Here is a 13,305-nt window from a genome sequence, read left to right as displayed (position 1 = left end):
CCATCATTTTGCCTGTCAGATTCTCCTTAACTGAAGTGAAGTGAAGAGCTGGAAAACTTATAATAACCAATGCCCAGCTATGTGGAAAGAAACCATTAGACTGTTCCCTTTGGGTAGCATTACCTCAACTTGTATAGATGTGGCTGAGTCCAATTTCACCACCTGCTCCCTTTTACTATCTATAGTTAATGGGGAAAAAGACACATGGTACCTGAGGGTATTTCAACCCACTCATCATTAGTGAAACTCAGTTGCTGAGAGAACTAATGTTTTTTCATAGGGAGTCTCTCTTTGGTCCAGATTCTCAGCTGGTGTAAATGAGAGTGGAGCTATCTATAATGATTTACACAAGCAGAGGATCTGGCTCTTTGTTCATAAAGCACATCTCTAAACTGTACCCATAATATATATATAATGCAAATCTGTTTCTAGAACTCATCAAATCTTCCACACACTATTTTTTCTGATGAAAATGGCTATGGCACAAACTTCCAGAGGAAATCCAAATTCTGACTCTCTTTAGGAAACACTGCAAAGCTCTCTTTTTTGAAAAGGCCTTTCCACCATCAGAATGGCTTTCCGAACAGTCACATCCACCTTATACCCCCCACATCCCAACTAATCCAAAGAAACCACGCAAAAAAATCCTTGAATTGAATCAACCTTAACACCCCAATAAAAGTAAATTAATTATAGCAAAATATAGTGAAAGTAAAGTTGTTTATAGAACTGTACAACATTTCTGATCTCTCTTTATGTGATCCTGTGCTGACCTGAAGGGGTTCTATTGCCAACCCATGAGAGTTTAGCAGGGAGGAGTTCAATCAATAATAAACCGCAAATCAGAAGGAAATTACCTGGTCTGAGGTTTTGTTATGAACCTGCAGTAACTACTCTGGGGGTTTGCTTAGTCTTATGAAATGTTTGGCAAGTATCGGCATGATTTTATTTTGGCCTGTGATAACTTGCGTGTGAACTAGAACTGAGTGCCATTTTCAAGAGAGCTCTATGTAAATCATAGTGGCTTTCAATTTTTTTTTTTTTAACCCAAAGCCAGGAAAAACTCAGTGGTTTGGGGCTAAATTTTATTATTAGTTTTGAGGGGTAATGTTTGAACTTGAACCTCCTAGGTAAAACTTGGCAAGAACACACACACGAGCAAAAGTGAAGAGGGACTGGCTTGGATAACTGAGCAGTAAAGTCAGTGACTTTATCGGTTGAGGGGGGCTGACATTTTTTGGAACACATCAGATACAATATCAAAATCTCATACATGCAATTTACATCTCAGATCTCAAAGGTTTATGGACAAGTACCTATGGATTCCCTGTCCCCAAGTATATACAATTCTCAGATAGTGTAAATTCTCATAACTCCATTGACTTCAATGGAGCTATAACAATTTACACAAAGGAGGATCTGTCCCTAGGAATATAGCATGAAATTTCCAAGTCAACACCAGACTGTATTGAGCAATCTTGCAACAGGAGGGAGATCAACTAGATTATCTTCAGATCTTTCGTATCCATAATTCCCCTCATTGTTCATATGCCCTGGGCCTAAATAAAACTGATTGATTCTTTACAAGGGAATTTTTTTAGGACTAGGGCCATCTATTACTCTGTGTTTGTACAAAGCCTGGCACAATGGGACCTTGATTTTGGTTGGTTTCTTAGAGTTACTACAATAAACATGAACATGAACAACAAGGCTGACAAACAGATCTGACTTTATTAGCAGCCAGTGTTCTGAGTCCACTTTTTTCTCCCCCTTGCTTGGAACTAAACATTAGTTCATTAAATATTAAAATATGAAGAAGTTCTTCATGCCTCCAGGGATGATGACATATTTACGAATCAAAAGACTTCTCTCTATGGAAAAACTACAAAGAAAACTCACTTGGTAGATTTTTACAGGGAGAATGAGGATTTAAAGAGAAGAAAGCTTTCTTTGACAAGCCTAAAAGAGAAGATCATAAATATGGCTGCCTCCCTTGTCCCCTCTTCATCATCCTTGGTGGCTCTCTTGGGTACTGATCCTCCAAGAAAAGGATTGATCCCTACTCCCTCTTCTGCCTGTTACCAACATCTGAAAGAACTTTCTGATTGGCATACTTGCATCCATAAAGGCTGAATCAACTAATTTGTAGATTTGGGTCTTGTGGTCAGAGGGACTCTGCAACACCTTTGCATCACAGCATTGCATCACTGCAACACAATGGTGATCTGGGACTATCACCTCCATCTCTGAACAGTGTCATCTCACAATAATGCTTCCCAGTGCAGCACTCATGCAAAAACTTGGACCAAGACAGATCTAGATGCGCTTGGAAGCATTTAGGATGAGATGGTGTGTGTGTGGACTCACAGCATCTCTACTTATTCCCTCTTTAATAGGACTGAATCTACCACAATGCAGGGCCTGGATCTGGATTGTTGCATCATTGCTGTGGTAGAATGCATGTGTGTCCAGATTTTTTGTTGTGTGTATGAGATGCAGTTAGACTTAAATTTTGATGTTAAAATTTTGGAGCTTGGGTTAAAAAAATAATCAGCAAGATCTAGGTGGATCTAGCTTTATACAAGGTTTCAGAAGAGACATTAGTAACACAGATCCCAATATCAATAGTAGCAGTGATCGAAGAGACTTGCTGTGTATGCTCTGGTGTTGCTTTCTCTAGTACAGGATTTCTCAAACTGGGGGTCAGGACCCCTCAGGGGGTCACAAGGTTATTACATGGGGGGGTTGTGAGCTGTCAGCCTTCACACCAAGCCCCACTTTGCCTTCAGCATTTATAATGGTGTTAAGTGTTTTTTAATTTATAGGGGAGGGGGTCGCACTCAGAGGCTTGCTATGTGAAAGGGGGTCACTAGTACAAAAGTTTGAGAATCACTGCTCTAGTTCTTTTCTGTCAATCTCTGCTCTGTGGAGCTCAAAACTAAAGTTAAAACAGATAGATTAGGAATCAATGTGCTAGACTTGGCTTGGTTTATTAGATTTTTCTTTCTCCATTTTAAGATTTGTACATAACCTTCTGAATAAAGAGCCAACTGTGTATGTTATTTGAACGTTCTCAGTATAACTGAGCTGTTCGTTGACCTCAGTTGTTCTGATTAAGGTTACTTCTGATGTTTGCTTCTCTGAGTTATTTGTCTCTTTGTAAACTGTAGACAGATCAGATTGGACATAAAATTATTACTCTTATGGTGTTCTGCAGTTATTAGTAATCTGGCTGCCCTGAAATAAACAAAGGAATAATCATCTAGACCAATGCAGCAGCAGTTCTCTCAAGCCAACCAAGGAATCTATCTATGATACCCATGTGACCTTCAATTCTAGGGCATCTGAGCACCTCCCAATCTGTAATGTATTTATCCTCACAACTCTCCTGTGAGGTATGGAAGTGCTATTATCTCCATTTTACAGAACGGGGAACTGATGCACAGTCCCTCACCAGTGCTCAGACAAAGCCTGGGACAGGACAAGGAATTGAACCTGGGCCTCTTGAGTTCCAGGTGAGTACCCTAACACACTGGACTATCCTCCTTCCCTACTATGGGTGATATCTTCATCTGCCACGTGTGCAGAAATTGCAAACTAAGGACAAAAGTTAGGTCCAAGTCCAGTGTTGTCCAAAGTCTTGTTCTATTTGATGTTTTCCCTTAAACCCTCAGCTCCTGTAGTCATGTGACTAGACATGAATATCAGACTTCATGTAAAAAAAAAAACAAATACAAACTTCTAGAGTACAAGGTTGCAGAGTAAAGGTGGGGAACAGCAAAGGCTTAAAAAAAATAAAATAAACCACAGCACAGAAGGCAAATGGATCTTATAAAAAATAAATAAATAAATAAATGTAAGCTCTCGGTTTTTGTGTGGCCCCGGCTCATGAGTTTTGAATGCTCAGGTTTGTCAGTAGTGCAAGCCACCGAGTTTAGATTTGGATTCAGACCCAAAACTTCCTCAAACTCAGTTCTACTGACAATAATGAAAATATAAAGGCTGGAATCTGCCACTACGCTTGCTGGTGTGAGCTGCTCTTTGAGCTCAATGGACAACATCCTACTGAACAAACAACTCTCATGACTAGGGATTTGTATGACTGGACCCTGACCTACCATCCTCACTCACACTGCATACCTTACTCTTGAAAGTAGCCTCCCTTAAATCTCCATTTCAAAAGCTAAAGCTGCTTGTTCCTGCTTTCTATATAGGTTCCTGAAGGTGAAGCTTCCCCCTCCCTTTGCTCTGCAAATAAAGCTCCCATTGAATGTCAACGTAAGCTTTGTTCAAAGATCAAGGGTAGAATATTGTATAATCTACTGCATGACATGCCAAGAATATATTATGCTCTTTGGAGGGATAATAAAATAATCAGTCAGTTCTCTGGGGATTTAAATCTCCTGTTTAGAACCCACATTCCTTCTGTGTTTATTTGCTTCTTTGTAACTTGTGACAGAAAGCTGGGATTTGACTGTGAAGTCCTCAGTTAGGTTTTTAAAGTTCTAACCTTTGTAATAAAAGGGAAAAAAACCCCAACAACAAAGCAGTATTTACACATGTATGAGGAAAATGAAAGTATATGTAATTTAGCAGCTGGCAGCTACCTTGAACACTGTGAGTCTCAAAGAGATGTGCAAGAGCAGGTTGTCTTAACTTGATAAATTATCGTCATGATCTGTTGTACTTTGTGGCTACATCAGTAATTATGTGCCAGGCATCATAGATCACTGAAATGTAGAGGAAATGAAACTATTTCCATGAGAACAATGGATCAGACAAAGTATTTTAAAATACACCATAGGGTACAATCCTACACTGGCAGGGGATGGGGAAAATTTTGATTTAATAGACCTTTGTAAGCTCTAATTTCTCTGATACTGTTAAAATTATGTAATTGTGTAACTCTAGTGCCCAGAGGTCCAAATGAAATCAGGACCCCATTGTGCTAGGCACATAGGAGGAGGCAGTCCCTGTCCACAAGATCTTACAATCTCAATAGACTACGTAGCCAATGAAGCATTTTTATCCCAATATTTACAGATCAAGAAGTGAGGCACACAGATATTAAGTGACTTGCCTAAGGTCACATAGGAAGTCTGTGGCAGAACCAGGACTCCCGAGTCCTGATCCAGTGACAACCACAAAAGTTTCTTTTCTCCTCGACCTACCATCATTTCTGTAACTCATCTCACCACGTGGCAGTGCTAAAATAGTGAAAACCCGGCATAAGGAAGATGAACTAGTTTCAAAGCGACGTTAAACGTGAGATGAGAATTTGGTTCAAACAAAATGATTATTGGGAACCATGAAAATTAGTGAGACTTGTGCTCCTAACATCTGCCTCTTGAGCAGAGGGTGTGATTCCCACCTCAAAAAGACATTTACACAAGCCCTAATTGAGCTAGTGCATTAAAAATACAGGGTAGCCACAGCAGCAGCATAAGTGGTGGGAGGGGCTAGCCGCCCTGCAGTACATGCCTAAGATTTTGTACTTGGGGACGCTAGCCCCTCTGACCACTCCTACCACTGCAGAGGCACTCTATTTTTAGCACTTTAGCTTGATCAGAGCTAATGCGGGAACAACACTGCCAGCTCAAAGGGCAGATGTACCCTGAGGCACTTCTGAAAACCATGCCCTTCCATCCTGCAGCTTATGTTAGCACATCCCAAAGGTGCAAAGTCTAGTGTTTGATCTGACATTGCTGTCGATCTTGTAATCATAATGAATATACAAATACATTCGTCATTGGATTTTGCCTATGGCCAAGGTCTTAAAAAATGACCAGTGATTTGTGGGTGTGCAACTTGAGACACTAGAGAAGCTGATTTTCAGAAGGTCTTGAGCACCTCCCTCTGAAGTTTAAGTCACTTTACGGTGTCTCAAGTTTGGCATTCCAAAACTGAGGCACTAAAAAAAAAGTCACCCTTCACATTTGGAAATCTTGGCTCCTTCTCTTTAAAGACATGGTCCTTAGTTTAACAAAAATCACTTTGGGAATAAGCACTGTAAAAAGATTTTAAACTATTAAAATTGGGGAATGGAAATGGCCTTGTTTTGTGCATTCTTCATGACACTGAGTAAAGGAAAAAAATGACTTTTCTTAATCATAATCACTGCACTATATCCCCTCACTATAAACACAGAGAAAAACCAGTGCTGTGTCTGTGGAATTTATATTACTAGTTTGTCCCGCTTTTGCAAGGCTCTGTTCCACCCCACACATCAAAAGATGACAAATCACGAGTGGTTCTTTTGATAGAACAATCTGTGCCACCTTTGCAGGAGGCGCTCAGAGCCCCCAAAGCAGGGCTGCCCAGAGGATTCAGGGGGCCAGGGGCAAAGCAATTTCAGGCACCTCTTCCATAAAAAAAAAAAGTTGTAATACTATAGAATACTATATTCTCGTGAGGTCCCCTGCAGGGCCTGGGGCAAAAACTGCTCCACTTGCTCCCCCCGCTCCCCCCAGGCAGCCCTGCCCCAAAGTGGGGTCAGATTCTCTACTGTTCCTGGCATTTGTTGGATGCCTACAGAAGAGGGGTACTGTGGAGACAAGTGTGACTCCATGATTCTCTGCCTGGCCTGGGTCTAACACTGCACCATCTGGCAACCATTCACAAGCGACCTTTCACTAGCTGAGAACAGCTGGAGCATGGTGCATGCTGGTTAGTTCCCTCCTGCTCCTAACTTGCTCTCTGATCTGGAGACAGCAGGAAGGGAATGCTTAAGAGCCAGCTATGTGGTTTCTACACCTAATGGGGTATAGGCGCCAACTCTGTGGGTGCTCCAAGGCTGGAGCAACCAGGGGAAAAAAATAATGGGTTAGCCTCCCTACCAGAACCTCCCCCTCCATCCCAGCACCTATCACCTGCCCCAGATCAGCTGTTTGGTGGCATCAGGAAGCTGTATGTGTTAGAAAATGGATACTCAGATGCAGCAATGGAACATAGGAAGCTAGATCACTTCAAACTTGAGGTCCATTTCCTGTCTTTGATAGTGACCAGTACAACTGCTTCAGAGGAAGGAATCAGAACCCCTCACTAGTCAGATATGGATCATCAGCTCTCTGTATTAGGTCTTATCTTGATCTCTAATAATTGAAGATTGGCTTAAGCCTTGAAACAGACGTTCAATATCCCTTCCCACTTTATCATCATTAATTTTATGCTAACATTTATAAAGCACTTTGAGATTTTCAAATGCAAGGCGCTAGAGAAGTGCGAAGTGTTACGGTAACATAACTACTGTTTACCCAGAATTGCATTGCCTCCATTATATACATAACTTGGGTAACACACCAAGCTTAAAAGTTTGTTTTGAACCATATCCCATCTGCAGTTTTGGTAGCCACAAAGTTATACATTATCATAAATCATAGTCTGCCATAATCTGTACTGTAGCATAATAAATAGGTGACAATAGAATCTGTCTGATGAGCACTTATCTCTATCATAATAATCCTGGGCAGCTTTAACATAGCACAGGTGTTAATAAAAATAAGGGACAATCCATACATCTAAAAGAACATAACATATCTTAAAAATAGCTGCGGAGGCGCATCATGTTTACTAACAGGTACACATGCAAAAATCTTCCATGCTCATTTCCACATGGAAGGCTGGATCTTGCAAACCTTCCACGTGCAGAAATGAGCAAGCAAGGCTTTTGCATGTGATTTTAAAATATTAGCAATAGCAACCTGTGTCTTCCATCGCTCCCAAGCCTACTGAGTTCTGATTCCCTCTGCCATTACTGGACCAAGAAGGGGAAGTTAGAAATATTTAAATGGCACTTATTAAAAGTGGAAACTATGCAAGGAATGTTTCCCATTCTGTCATCCTGGAGAATCTCAACTTTTCAGGTACTGGTTACAAAGAAACCAGTAAAGACAATTTGAACCCAGGTTGTTCGAGCCTGTGAGTAGCTATTTTGGGGCAGATCTTCAGCTGATGTAAACAAGTGTTACACCACTGCCCTTTGTCTTCATGCCTTACAGCAGGGGTCGGCAACCTTTCAGATGTGGTGTGCTGAGTCTTCATTTATTCACTCTAATGTAAGGTTGTGTACGCCAGTAATAGTTTAATGTTTTTAGAAGGTCTCTTTCTAGAAGTCTATTTATTTTACTTACAGCAATAGTTTAGTTATATATTATAAGGTTTTTAAAATGTTTAACTTCATTTGAAATTAAATTAAAACACAGAGCGCCCCAGACCGGTGGCCAGGACTCGGGCAGCGTGAGTGCCACTGAAAATCAGCTTGCGTGCTGCCTTTGGCACATGTGCCATAGGTTGCCTACTGCCTTACAGTATCACCAAACTGATCTACCAGTGACCATTTGAACGTTATTAGTCCTGAAATGATCTTCTGGGAATGACGTCTTACTGCAGACAACCATTCATTAGCTAATGCTCTGACTGGTCCCGCTCCAGGAACTGCCCCACTGACAGAACAATACTTATTTCCATCATGACAGTCACCCTCAGATGAAGGTGATGCATGAAAACCTTCCAGAGGATTACTCTGCCATCCTTACTCACGCTGAATAGTACTTCATTCCACACGTAGTTCCACTGATGTCAATACAGACTTGGGCCCAAGCTGCGCTAGGCTCTGATTGGCATCATAACTGATATGATCCTGAGTAGCTGGACAAGTGACTGCTATGAACAGGTGCGATCTTGGCTCAACAAACTACATGGGGATTAGAATTCTAAGACTGACAACTTGGTTTAAAGGACATAATGTCACCCCCCCCCCACACCCCTCACAGAAAATCCTGTTTGGTTGCCAATCCCTTTCAGTGTTTTATGTTTTAGAAAGTCACCGTGTCATTTACTTTTGGTGACAATCACCACTGTTCCAAGCCCTATTCTGTGGCGATGATTTATTACTATTGGATATGTACAGCTCTATAAAAAAAAACAAAAAAAAAACGGTATTTCTACCTCTTCAGCTGGCACCTGACAGTTGCAGATAGGGACTATTTTTCATGTGAGTTTTAGCTTGAAGCTTCTCTCCTTTGCTGCTGTGGAACACAACAAAACGCAGGTGGGCTTCTAAGGATGAAAATTAAAACCTAGCTTTTACAGGATCTCACAAAAATCTTTTTTCCTCACGTAAAGAACATTATTTATCTCTACATGTGCATGGATTTATTATAAACAGAATTTAATAGAATTTAAAGGAAGGACAGTCTCATCGTTAAGACACTTGACTGGCATCCAGAAGATCTGGGATTAGTAAATCTCTTTGTGCTTCAGTTTCCCCATGTGTGAAATAGGGATAAAAATTAGAGCTGGGCAAGAAATAGTTTTTCCATCCTGGGAGAATGTGAGAGGTTTTGCAAACAACCCTCCCTCCCCACAAAATTTGGTTCGAGCCAATTAAAACATTTAATTTTTATTTCAACTTTTATATTATAAAAAATATTTTAAGTGGTTTCAGACAAAAACCTCAAATATTTCATTCAGAAAAATGTCAAAGTGAGACACCGACATTGCTGAAACCTATTTCAATTTTTTTTTTAATCAAATGAAAAATTCGTTGAAACTCATGTTCTTGTGCCCCATCAGCAACAGCATAGAAGTGATGGTGGCAATACCATACCAAGCCACTCTTACTTCTGTGCTGCGGGCGGTGGTGGCTCTGCCTTCAGAGCTGGACTCCCTGCCAGCAGCCACTGCTCTCCAGCTGCCCAGCTCTGAAGGCAGCACCGCCACCAGCAGCAGAGTAGAAGGATGGGTAGCAGTACTGCAGACTCCCCCTTTCATACACACACACACACACCCCCCACAACCTTGTGACCCCCTCCCCAGCTCCTTTTTGGGTCAGGACCCTACAATTACACTACCATGACATTTCAGATTTAAATATCTGAAATCATGAAATTTACAGTTTTAAAATCCTAATGACCGTGAAATTGACCAAAGTGGACCGTGAATTTGGTTGGGCCCTAAACACTGAGGTCTTGCTGCACTGAGCTCTGGTATTGCTTAACTACATTTATGAGGGAAAAATATTGAATTAAGTGGAAAGAAAAAGAATGGAGAGAGGAACGGTTAGAGAATAAGAACCCCAGATTTTTTTTTTGAAGGCCGAAGAAGCGAATATGAACTGGGAGTGGCTGGATTTAGAGAAATCCTCCTTAATTGCTCATGTCATTCTCTCCTATTCGCCCTCACATTTTTTGCAATATTTCAGAACTGGATTGTTAGGGTGACAGCAGGACAAGGTGGGGGCGGGGCTGGTAATGGATCCTATAACACAACCCCATGAGGCTATGACTGGATTTCTGCTGCCTGGCCTGCACTCTGACAATCAGGATTTTTATAGTACAACCCCTTCCCTCACTCACCACTATCCAACCTGAATAATAGTAATTTAATGGCTGCGCACTATGTTCTGAGCCCCTCTGCTGCTTCGAGGATTATTTTGTGACTGCTCTGCATGTCAGTCTTGCACCAGACAGGGCGTTAATTACAGTTCCCTCAAACAGAATGGTTGCTTTGTGTTTGCATCATGTCCAACAGAGTTTTTGGTGCAGTTATAAAAACAAACACACAGACACACACAAAAGCTAGCCATTGCTCAGTGGTACTCTTGCCCTGATGTTCCTAGACGTTATTCAATAACATTTACAGAATAAAATTGCTCCCTGTTTGAGGGCACAGATTTAAATTCTCTATTTCATGGATCAGAAATGGGTTAGAAAAAAAAGCAAGTGAGGTACAAAGCCAGCAACAAAGATGATGAAAATAAAAATGTACAATTGTTGGAGCCTCAGAAAAACAAGCGGGGCTAAAGTAGACTCCAAGACTCCCATTGACTTCGACGGGCTTAGGCTCAGGCCTCCATCAATGGTATTTCTGTAGCTGGAAGCTTTGGGACCAATATCCATAAACTCACATTTTGTGGGTTCTTTGCCCATGCAGTAGACAAATGGCTGCAAGAAACGATGCTCTAAACCGGCCACAAGGACCACGGATTTACAGACACTCCTTGCCGCTTAGGCTATATCTGCACTGCAAATCACTGGTGGCAACGTGCAGCACGTGTAGCTACACGCTGCACTTAAAAGCAGGGTAAGTCCACACAGTGGTGGGTAGCTACAGATATCAATGAAAGGGTTCAGGCACGGGGAACTGCCAGAGGTTTTCCCTGCTGCCTCCCCCATGCTGTAGCCTTTTCCCACTGCTATACCCATGCTAGGGGTCCTGCAGTACGCATACTCTACATAGGGTGACCAGACAGCAAGTGTGAAAAATTGGGACAGGAGTAGGGGGGGGTAATAAGAGCCTATATAAGAAAAGGACCCAAAAATCAGGACTGTCCCTATAAAATCGGGACTTCTGGTCACCCTAACTCTACCTGATGTTATATGGACTGTGCGCTGTAGACATGCCCTTGGAAGGGACTCAAAGCCAGCTTTTAAAAGGGATTTAGACATGTAAACAGGCCAATGGTCCCCAAGGCCTCCATTGTAGGTGCCATTGGCATTTTCAAAGTTGCAGCTCAGATAGTGCCAACCCCACAACTAATGAGCTGCTCAGAAGCCCTAGCCCAAGACCTGAAACCTGTTAGACCCCATAGGAGGAGGACTGGAGGAGGCCATCAATCGGTACAGGGGCAGCACGGCACCTGCCCAGAAAACAGCCTGGGGGGCAGAGGGAAAACACAGGGTGAGAAGATTTGAGAATAAGCAGGGGGAGAGGAAGATGGTTTCAGCTGTTAAGTTATGGGCTACCTAAGTGGCTGACCTGGCTTAGCTGTCTAACTGCAGGAGAGGGTCAGCAGCAGAGGGATCCTGAGTGTAAGGAGGCACCTCATCTGCCAAGTCAGTTGCTTGGTGCCCAAACCCCACCACTCTCCTCTACCCTGTTCTTGTTATTTCACTCCTGGCTAATCTAGGCAGGTACCTGCTCAGCTGGCTGGCTTTTGAAAATCCCTTTCTTAAGCACTTAACTATCCCCATGCACTCTACGGGACCCGAGGCCCACATCTGCAACAATAGAGAGCAAGGCATTACAAACAAAAACCTTAGCATGGCTGAAATTTTGTCTAGCTCAGGGGTCAGCAACACTGGCTAAAAGGTTGAAATGATGGGCCAAATTCTCTGCTGATTGAATTCCACTGGCTTCAACAGTTACACCAGTAGAGAATTTGGCCTGCTGTCTCTTCCCTGAGTCTCAAATGCTTTCCCATGCCTTTGACACCTCATGGATGAATCACAGCATTTTAATTCTTCTTGATTTGGTCTTCCAGAACTTGCTTCACCAACATGCTTCAGCTAGTCCAGTTAATTACCAAAACAATATGTTTGGGCTTTCCCCACCCTTATTTGTCATTCATGATAGCAGACTCTCACTATTTCAGAATGGTTTTAAAATTTGACAGTAGACTCCCAAGATCTCACATGGCCTTCGCCTTGCTTAGCTGAACTCTCCCTAGACTCTAGTGCACTATGGAATGCGGTTCTGTGTGTAGGTGCTGATGAATCACTTCACACCCCCAAGTGCCAGAGGCTTTACCAGCTATGCAATACCTACAAACTAATTCTATTTCCAGGTTTAAAAACAGCATCGAATATATCCTGTTGGTTTTACATAAGCTCTGAATTATTCTCTCTTTTGTGAACAGCAGCTTTTGATGCCTGTTATGATAGGCACTTCATACAGCATAGACATTATTATTAAAGCAACCACATTCTTCCGAAACATCACTAATTATTAGGCTATTCGTTCTTTTTGTGGTGGTGGTTTTGGTTGCCAGCAAATGGGTCAAAACTGAGAGAAGCTCAATATAAATAAACTGTGGGGTGGTTATTACTATTTACCATTTGCATTATGGTAGCACCTAGAGGCTCCAATTGAGATCAGCATTTCACCGTACACTGTACATATATATGGTAAGAGACTGTGCCTAAAGGGGCTGACAAGATAAAGAGAGACAGAGGAACTATTATCCCTATTTTTACAGGCATGTAATTGAAGCACAGAGTTTAAGTGATTTTCTCAAGATCACAGTGGCAGAACCAGAATTTGAACACAGATCTCATGAGTGCCAGTCTGATGCCTGAACTACAAGACTAGACCATCACATTTTTGCCACTTTTGCATATCTGTCATAATGCTGGATCTCTACCTCCTGTGAGAGCTTCAAGGCTGTAACATTTCCTAAGAGGAGCTCACCTTATGGAATCAAGGGAAAATGGGGACACAGCACAGTGACTCAAACTCAGGATGCCTCTGATGCAAATTTTTCAGTTTCTAAATGAGCGGCTTGGGAATATATCATCTTGCTGAACA

Source organism: Chelonoidis abingdonii, chromosome 20 (assembly GCF_003597395.2).
Source record: "Chelonoidis abingdonii isolate Lonesome George chromosome 20, CheloAbing_2.0, whole genome shotgun sequence".
Classification (NCBI taxonomy): domain Eukaryota; kingdom Metazoa; phylum Chordata; order Testudines; family Testudinidae; genus Chelonoidis; species Chelonoidis abingdonii.
Note: the sequence above shows the minus strand (reverse complement) of the source record.